Below are 9,645 nucleotides of genomic sequence, written 5' to 3' on the forward strand. Positions count from 1 at the left end.
GAGAGAGAGAGAGAGAGAGAGAGAGAGAGAGTGTGTGAGTGTGCATGTGCGCACATGTGTTCATCTGTATGTATGTGTGCATGGGTATGTGTGCACATGTATGTGTTCTTGTATATGTGCATGCATGTGTGTGTGTTTGTGAATGTGTGCACATGTGTTCACGCATTTGTGTTCATATGTGTGTATGTGTAGATGGGCATGTGTGTGTGTGCACATGTGTATGGGCTCAGGTGTGTTCATGTATGTGTATACACATGTGTGCATATGCTATTGATCCTCAGGATATTTCAAAGATTGAAAACCTGTAGAGGCGGAAGTGCACCATAGGACTGAAAAGACAATTAGCTACAACTCTTTTATAAGAAGTAACCTGACACCGCATTCTCATTCCCGGCTCAGAGCCCAGTGATTGCCCTGCATCTGACACACGGGATTGCGAGTTTATGTCCAGAACAACTTGAGCAGACTCTGTGGAGTTTGGGTGGGATGGAGGGTTTTGCCTCAGTCTGGGAAACAGAGTCAGACATGATGCTTAGGGTACATCCTCTCCCCTTATTTCCATTAGCTTTCTCAGGCGGCAGCCATGCTTATACCCATAGCCTCCAGCCTGGGGATAGCTACAAACATCTCCCTCGGGGGCACCCAGCAGAAGATCACTCCTCTGTGTCACCTATGCGGATGCTTACCGTTCAGCAACATGCTTGCCTGAAGTCTTTAGTTAGCTTATATTCCCTACTTTCTTAATGAGACGGCTCTCAGGGCCCTCAGTACCTTCCCTGGAAATCAGGGGATGGCTTTGAACTTCTGATCCTCCTGCTTTCTTCTTCTAAGAACTGGGATTAATGGAGGCTGCTGCTGTGCTTTGTGTATGTGGTCCAGGAGACCACATCCAGAGATCTGTGCTTGCAAGGCAAGTGTTCCACCACCTTACCATCAGCTACACCCTGCCCCCTTTCAGCTGATTTTTGTTTGTTTGTCTGCTTGTTTGTTTGTTTGTTTGTTTTGTTTTGTTTTAGTTTGGTTTGGTTTGGGGTTTTGAGATAAGTTCTTGCTAAATAGCTCAGGATGGCTTTGAACTCAGTATCTCTCTGCCTCGGTCTCCGGAATGCTAGGATTACATGTGCCTGCTATCCTGCCTGGCTTTAGTAAGACCTTTTCTTTCTTTTCTCTTAAGCACTTATTTAGAAAATATGAATGAATATCTGCTGCGTTTGAAAGTGAGGGTCTGAAACAAATGGAAACAAGGGATTTGGAGACGTTAGAGGGAGAAACAGATCCAATCTCTTTGGTGCCAAAAGATGAGATACTCAACCCACCCAAACAAAAGAACCTAGTGAGAGCATACAGCGTAGGATAGCCAAGAGTACTCAGGAGGCGGAGAGGAGAGTGCAGATGTTCACCAAGCTGGAAAATTGGGCTTAAGAGTACCGAGTCATTGTAACAAAGAAATAAACGTGCTGGGAGAATGAAACATCCTCCCAGAGAGAAACAAAGGGCAAAGGGGGTGGGGGTGGGGGACAGGAAGGAGAACTTGAGGAGATTGGAAATACTGCCCGGGAAAGCAGGCTCCCCTGTGCATTGGATTCCACCAAAAGACATCCTTAGACGTTTAAGGAAAAAGATTACCAAGCATACGGGCAAGGAAAAAAACAATCTTAGAACTGAGAAGCCACATAGTTTTCTTGAAAGGGCCTACTGTGTGCCAGCACATGGACCCACTGTCTGCCACCACAGTGGAAAAAGACAAAAGGCTTCTAGGGGGACATTGCTGTGAAATTTCAACATGGTGGGACCATGGCAAGAAGCTCTGAGAGGAGGGGAGCTTGAAGGAAGGTCTCTCAGGATGATTGGCTGGCATTGATCCTGCCTCAGGACTCCTAGCAGCAGGACCCTCCAGAGAACATGGCAGAAACACAGACTCTTAGATCAGTCTTCCTCTGCACACACACACACACACACACACACACACACACACTGAATAGAACCCCAGTGATGCTGCAGTCTACACAATCCTGCCTCAAGAATCCCCTCTTCCAGCCCGGATGCTGGCTCAGGTTTGAGAGCAACACTGGGTGAAGGGGCCTGAGTTTTAACACTCCATCAGTAAGCACCAAGCCTTCCCAGTCCTGAAGGACAGCCTCTTCCTGTCTGGACAACAGCCAGACTCACGGTCGTTACCAAACATGGAGAAGCTAATGGAAGATGAGGTGTGGGGTAAAATGAGAGCATAAACTGATACCAGGAACGATCAGGGGGTACAGGGGCACATTGTAAAAGAGGTCTCTGGAGTCAGATGCTGCAGTTCTTTTCTGAAGCCTCTGCAGCAAACCTGGCCATTCACAGTGCTCTGTCATCCAAATCTCGCTTCCCAGCTGATCATGACTGGGCAAGATCTTTGTATTTCATTTCCATCCGGTTCACCAAGTACAGTAGAGCAGGACGTTGAACCGGGAAGAGATTAAAGTCCTCTCAGGCACCGCAGTTGGAATTATTGTATCAAAGGGCCTTAACTTTGAGCCAGTTGTTCCATGTAAGTCGCCATGGGTGTGTTTGCTTTCCTGCCCTCCTGGGGGACGGAGAGAGGCGTGGACCATTTTCTGGTGCACAGAGGCATGGGTCGTCCTTCTCATGAATATGTACAGCACAAGTGTGGAGGTCAGGGGACAATATGGGGACTACAGATCTGCCACGTGGGCCCAGAGTTAGGTTGGTTGTCAGGTCTGACAGCAAGTGTTTCTAACTGCAGAGCCATCTCTCTGGCCCCGGAATTGGCTTTATCGCACCTACGTTATTTCACATTAAAATAAGTTTGCAGTAACTTCCTCCTTCATCATCCTCTTTTGGAATTTGCTGTCAACTCCTGTTTGCACAGAGGACCAACTTGAACCTAGACCTGGGACCACAGAAGGGCTGTGTTGTGTGTGGTGTGAATGGGCTTTTGACACAGATTTTGTTTTTCATTTTAACATGTGTTATACCTGGCAGTCTTACAGAGCCCTGATTATTGTGGAGCCACTGTTAAAATACTGTGTTGTGGCCATCCTTACCCTGCTTGTGATCCAAAAGATAATTATACTCCGTGTTGATCTGGCTTTTAGCTGAGAAGAAGTGACAGCCTTCTCCCCACACCGTGGCTCCCTTGCTGGTTAACAGCATCAGTCCTTAATCAAGACTCTGTTCGGAAGCTTCCACGGTTGGCCCCCTTCCATGACGGCATGGTGCTAGTGGGCCAGTCTAGGCACGTGTGCTCTCTTAATGAAACTTCCTCGTTATCTTGTTCACAGAGGCGAGCAAAGGCTGTTGTTTATTTTCATCTGTGTGAGAGACACAGATTTCTCCTGCCAACTTTTTCTTTGAAAAGAAGTTGGACCCTATGGGGAATTAGTTGATTCCGCCAAAGTAGCTTTCAAGGAGGCTCAAGGAAACCTTTTTTTCTTCTTCTTCTTTTTGACTGGGGTAGAAATGGTGTGTGTGTGTGTGTGTGTGTGTGTGTGTGTGTGTGTGTGTGTATGTGACGAATGTTGGAAACAAGTGCCCTTTAATGTCTTTGGACAGTGTTGTGTTTTCATTAGTAACTTGTGATTTCTTTATACATGGTGTTAAGCTGGTTGCTCGTAAGTATATATAGCGATCAGTATTTTCCCATAGCTAGGCCAGACTGTCAGTATATTTAACGTGCTTGCATGCTGATGTTTGCAGGGAATGGCCACAGATTCAATAGTTGGTAAAGGCAGCAGAACAGAACTGGAGGGATACAAGTGTGGGGCGGGAGGGGGAAGCATTCCGAGAGGCTCTGCCACATCTGAAACATGGTTTCCCATCCTCTCCAAAAGAGAGGGCCTCCTGCACATAGCATCCTTATGTAGCCAAGATTGCATGCCCCGACACATTCGGCCTGTAAGGTCTTGAGCTGCCTTTCATCTGGCGCAATAGGTAGAAGACAGCCGAAACTATTGGCAGAGGTTCCTCACTTATCAAGGAGCCAGATTGGTTCAGGAATTCCGGTGTGAGAGAAACCTGCCATTCCTGCTCCTCACCAACAGAGACCATTCCATTCTGAAAGTCCCTTTCCTCAGCCTGGAGGTAAATAATCGCCATTGCAATCCACTTCACGGCGTGTGTGAGTGCTTTGGAGACAGTTGTACATCCTGGAGACCACAGCAAGTAGAAAGTGAGAAGCCGTCCTGGCCTCGGCTGTGTTCTGCTCCTGGTGATACCACGCCGGTTTACTCTGAGTGTTGGATAAAGGAGCGTATTCCTAGTATGTGCAGGTTGTGCGCTCCACCATTTCCCCAGAAGCTCTGGGCATTGCTGAAGTAGTGTTGCTGTGGATCATTTCCATCTGCAACGCTTCATACATGCATCGCAAGACAGAGTCTTGCACCTCACACCCAACACCAAACATGAGAGTAACAGATTGAATGCAAACTCCTCTGGAGTTGAGCTTGGTCCCATGGCCAAAGGTGTAGAGAGGGGAACCCCAACTTGTGTGCAGGCGGGAACAAAGCCTTGGCTGGACTCTAGAAGCCAGAAGAAGGGTGGTTTGTGACCCCCAAACATAACATTTAAGCAGATCGTGGCCGTGCCACCACAGTGTCATCTTCTGTCCTCTCTATTGATTTGGAAGCCTCACGCATGGTGCCCCACATCTGTTCTCGCCCACTCTTCAGCTGGTAATGACATCACCCTATCACTCGGAAGCCCCAGGCCTCTCCTTGCAGGAGATCCCACGACCTAGGCTCATCTCAGCTACTCTATTCTTTTTTTATTTAAGGTTTATCATTTTTACTTATGTATATGTACATATCTGTGTGTTTATGTCACATGAGTGCAGGCGTCCTCAGGATAGAGTGTTGGATCTGAGAACCTCCAGTTACAAGGGATGGTGAGCCCCTTATTGTGGGTGCTTGGATCTGAACTCATATCCTCTGGGAAAGACGCAAGAGCTCTTAACCTGTGGGCCATCTCTTTACACCCAGCTATCTCATTCTTGAATGTCAGCCTTTCTGTCTACATCTGTGAAGCACTGTATCCCGGCTAGTCAAGCACACACCATTTCCTTGAAACGACACTCTGCTTCGTTCTCACCTGTTTGAGCAGCTGACCTGCAGCCCTGCTTCTGCTCACACCAACACTGGCCTCCCACTTGCCAGGCTGATTCTGCACACCTGGAGTCTCATCAGTGACTTCCTTGGTAACTGTTGCCAACCTCACTATGGCCTTCCCACTGCCTTTGAGGTGCCTGATGCTTGAGTTTCGCCTTGTCCCTTTCTTCCTTTTCAGAGAACCAATCCTAATACTGACCTCTGTCAGTCTCTCAGTTTCCAGGGACGTCAAGGGCGTCTTGATATTATTCATGATTGGGTCTCTCTCCAGCATTTTTAGAGTAAATACCATCAGAGAAAACTGGTGTGCCATATTTGCCTCTTCATCTTAAGGTGTTTGGCATAGTTTCTTGGTAGGTGGCGTTGGTGACAAAATGAAGCCATTATTTTTGGACAACGGAAGCCAAGGTTGAAATACCTGGGGCTACTGTTTGTCCTGTGGCCTCTTTGGTAGCTGGAAGGAAGCAACTGTCTTAGGCTCACACCAGCCATGCCCCAGAGGTCTGTTTGTCTTGAAGGGACTAATTATAAGTCACCTCAGCAGTGATTTGACCGAGGAACTCTCTGTACCATCAACAAACGGAGGACTAAATATTCCGAGTCTCCAACGGGTGTGTGCGGGGCTGAAACACCCTCCAGGCCTCGTTATTTGGGCAGTGGAAAGATGCCATGTACATGTAATGGTAATGATGGATAAGGAGTTTGTTTTTAATCAAGCCCTGTGCACACTCTGCCCCAGTATGAATCAGCTGTGGCGCTTTTCGATGTGTTGATGAATTTTGGCATTTATCCCTATTTGGAGAAAAGCTAAAACTGGGCCTGAATTGGATCTTTGTCTTCTGCAACCAGTTGTTTAGGACCCAATCTCTGGATTACATTTATTTTGAGACTTTCAGGTGATGTGAGAATTTTTTTTTTCATTTTTTAAAAATGTAGTTACCTCTCTCTTTCTTTTTAAAACCCTCTTTCATGATATAAAGCAAGTTTTTTTTTTTTAATATGTATTTGTTTGTTTTCGTTTTAAACTGGTACCTATCAGGTGGTAATTCGCCAGTTAGTCTAAGGTAATAAGAAACTCGAATTTGGATTTGATTCAGTTCCATTAGGGCAGATTTAAATGTTGTGATACAGGGGCTATTATCCTGGCGGTTGTAAGGGATTTTTGTGCTGGGCAGTGAGGCTGACAAAGAGCGCAGTGTGCACACTCCATCTCGAGCGGGGCACTTTCACACTGCAATTTAGGAGCTGTGCAGTTCAGGAAATTGCTGGCTTTGGCTGGACCATACTTTTACTGCAAGGAAAATTTTATTCGTCACTCAAGTAATTGGCAGTTTTAATACCTTGTTCATAATTACCTTATAAACAAACGAATATATAAACCAGAGATTGTGTGGCTTGTTATCTAACTCCTAGCCTTATTTGACCAATATGATAGACACCTGGTGGGCCTCTCTCTCCTTACCTCAAAAAACTAATGTGCTCCATTTATTAGGGAAAAAAAAACTCCTAATAATAACACAACTAAACACTACACTATTGTTTTCTTTTTGTTGTTGCAGAATAGTGTTTAAGTTTGGGTAGTCTAGCCCCAGACAGCCTGGACCAAACCAGGTGCAGACTTGAAGAGAGATGTGAGACAGACGGGGGTGGGTCTGGGTGTTTTAGCTGCTGGGTGACTTGGAGGAGGACATCCTGGTGATAGAAACATCGGTCTATGTATTTAAGAGAAAATTTCTGTCTCCCAAATTGTGGTTTTGTTCATCCCTTATACCCTGACCCTAAGGCCTCTTGGCTGGGCTTAGCCTGCCTGCCTCCATCTCCGGGACCTAGAGATTGACTAATTGTCTCACTTGTACCTCACAGCTAGATCAAGGAGTTTGTGCTCTGGCAAATCCAGATGTGGGAAATGGTCAGAATCAGAGGTCATGGATGACTTGACTCTAAACAAAGTCTGTAATGCTTTATGGGAATCCGAGGAACTTGGTAATCTGTGACTTGTATGTAGAATTGCTGAATTTTCTTTTCTTTTTGAACTTTACTATTATCTCAGCTTGTTTCTTTGTTATCCTGTGTAGGATTTTTTTCTTGTCTGTCTCTCTGTCTGTCTCTCTCTCCCTCCCTGCCCCCCCCACCCCCCCGTGGAGTTACATTCTCTGATGATTTGGGTCTCTTAAAGATCAAACAGACAATAACCCTAAACTCCTTAAAGGGACTAGACTATGGGCCTTGACTTCAGTGTGAGAGGCTTTCGAGCGCTGTTTAGAGCCTGCGTCTCTGGAGTTCTCTCCTTACTGTTGTGGAGACAGCAGCACCTGGTCTTTGCAGTCTCAGGAAGTCGACCTTCTTCTAACTGTAGTGGGTACAGAGCACACAGATTCCCTAGAAGTCTGTCTCCTCCAGGAGAAAAGTGCAGGCACAGATTGCAAGGGGCCCTGGTTATCCCTGTGATGGTGGATCAGTGAGCCAGTTGGATTACTACATCAGTTTGAAAATAGAATTTGATTTTTTTTGGTCAAGGTAAGAAGTAGCAGATATTTCTGAAGGAATGCATACGGTGAGAACTGCCGGCGGGTTAACTGCCAGAATATCACTGCTGCTTTGTGTTCTGTTAAAGAACCCGGGGATCGACTGGGACCGACCCAGACTTGCTATGTGAGGTGCCTCAGAAGTAGTTGGACTGGTTATGCAAAAAGCCCCAGTTTCCCAACTTTAGATTATATTTGAAAGAGAGAAATTACTTTGTGAGTGGATGGTGTAATGTGTGAACCGTGTTGAACAGAGGTGTTGACACCTATTGTGTGCCCCAGTATTTCTGGCTTTGTGACATTCTAACACAGCGGCGTGAACACGAATTCCTGCCTCAAAGGAGTTTGCAATATGGAAGAGGGTGGTGGTGAGCGTGTTATAGTAAGATGCACTGTAGAATGTGGGATCCCATAAAAGTGGTCTACCTAACTTCTGAGATGGAGAGACGTGTCTGAGTTACTCGTGAGATACACACATACATGGGGACTGTTTTCTGACTAAGGATCAGATCCCGTGGCTATTCCGTAGGGTATAAAGAGAAACCCATGTTACAGTTGTTCCCAGCTTTTTAACTTAACATGGTTTCTCCTGCTATGCGATGGTCTAAAAAGTCCATGCTACCACCCAACATCTGTCTGAAACAGATGCAGAGACCCACAGCCAAACATTGGACGGAGCTTGGGGACTCTTGTGGAAGAATTGGGGGAAGGCCTGAGGTCCCTGAAGTGGATAGGAGTACCACAGGAAGATAAACAGAGTTAGCTAACCTGGATCCTTGGGGATCTCAGAGTCTGAATCAACAACCAGAGACCAAACATGGCTGGATGGAGGCCTCCCTCCCTGCACCTGTGTAGCAAATGTTCAGGATGGTCTGATGTGGGCTCCCCAGCAACTGGAGCAGGGGCTGACCCTAGAGCTCTTGCCTATCTGTGGATCCTCTTTCCCTAACTCATCTGCCTCGTCGGGCCTCAGGCGAGATGATGTACCTAGTACTTCAGTAACTTGATGTGACAGGATTGGGGGGGGGTGGATATCCAGTGGGGACCTCCACCCTCTCAGAGGAGGAAGGAAAGGGGAGAAGGGGGGACGGAGCATGGGAAGGGGCACCCAGCAATAGGGAATAGGGATGTCAAGTGAATAAACATTAATGGGGGGGAAAGGTCCATGCTACCGAAACTTATGTGACAGTTGAGCTGGCTTGCAAGTTCAGTTCGCTCCTGTTTTCTACTAAGATTGTCCAGTAGAACTCATCAGTATAGTGCTAAATAGTAGTAGTACTGGTACCTCTAGTACCTATGACCATTTGTGAGAATTTGGCTGGGCATTTCCCCATTTGAAATGCAACAGAAAAATGGTGGAAATGTTCTGTCTCACTTGATGCTGTCAGGTACATTGGCTATTGCTCTCTTGACATATAGATATTATAATCAAGGAAGNCTTTTGTTTTGTTTTGTTTTTTGTTGTTGTTGTTGTTGTGAGACATAGTCTTCTTATATAGCTGGACTGACCCAGAACATCTGCCACTGCATCCTGAGTGGTGACATTAGAAGTGTGTGCCTTCGTGCTCAGTGACAGATACTGTGTGTGTGTGTGTGTGTGTGTGTATTTACATACTCATAAAGAGCTATATGTAGCCAGTGTGTGTGTGTGTGTGTGTGTGTATTTACATACTCATAAAGAGCTGTATGTAGCCAGTGACTACCATTGTGGTCTATTTTGATCTGTTGTCCAGACTGGTAATGTCAAGTATCTCTTAATCGACTGTCCTTAGGGACTGTGTTAGGTGGTAGCTCTTTTGGGATAACTATGTAATACTTTCTCTGGTACTGAAGCCTCTGCCAACTTAGTAACTGGTTGTAAAAACAGGGCCTCCTTCTAGCCAGGAGCTAAAGCAGCCACAAAGTTGTAAGGATAGGGAGCTGATTGGCACTGCTGTGTGAGAGTACCTTCTGATTGGCACTGCTGTGTGAGAGTACCTTCTGATTGGCACTGCTGTGTGAGAGTACCTTCTGAT

General features: G+C 46.2%; 1 protein-coding gene across 1 annotated transcript in view; it reads left to right on the plus strand.

The window, feature by feature from the left end:
* Lrig3 (leucine rich repeats and immunoglobulin like domains 3) overlaps nucleotides 1-9,645 on the plus strand; it is a 49,860-nt gene that overhangs the window by 19,058 nt on the left and 21,157 nt on the right. The gene's annotated exons all lie outside the window — the stretch shown is intronic.

Source organism: Mus caroli, chromosome 10 (assembly GCF_900094665.2).
Source record: "Mus caroli chromosome 10, CAROLI_EIJ_v1.1, whole genome shotgun sequence".
Taxonomy (NCBI): Eukaryota; Metazoa; Chordata; class Mammalia; order Rodentia; family Muridae; genus Mus; species Mus caroli.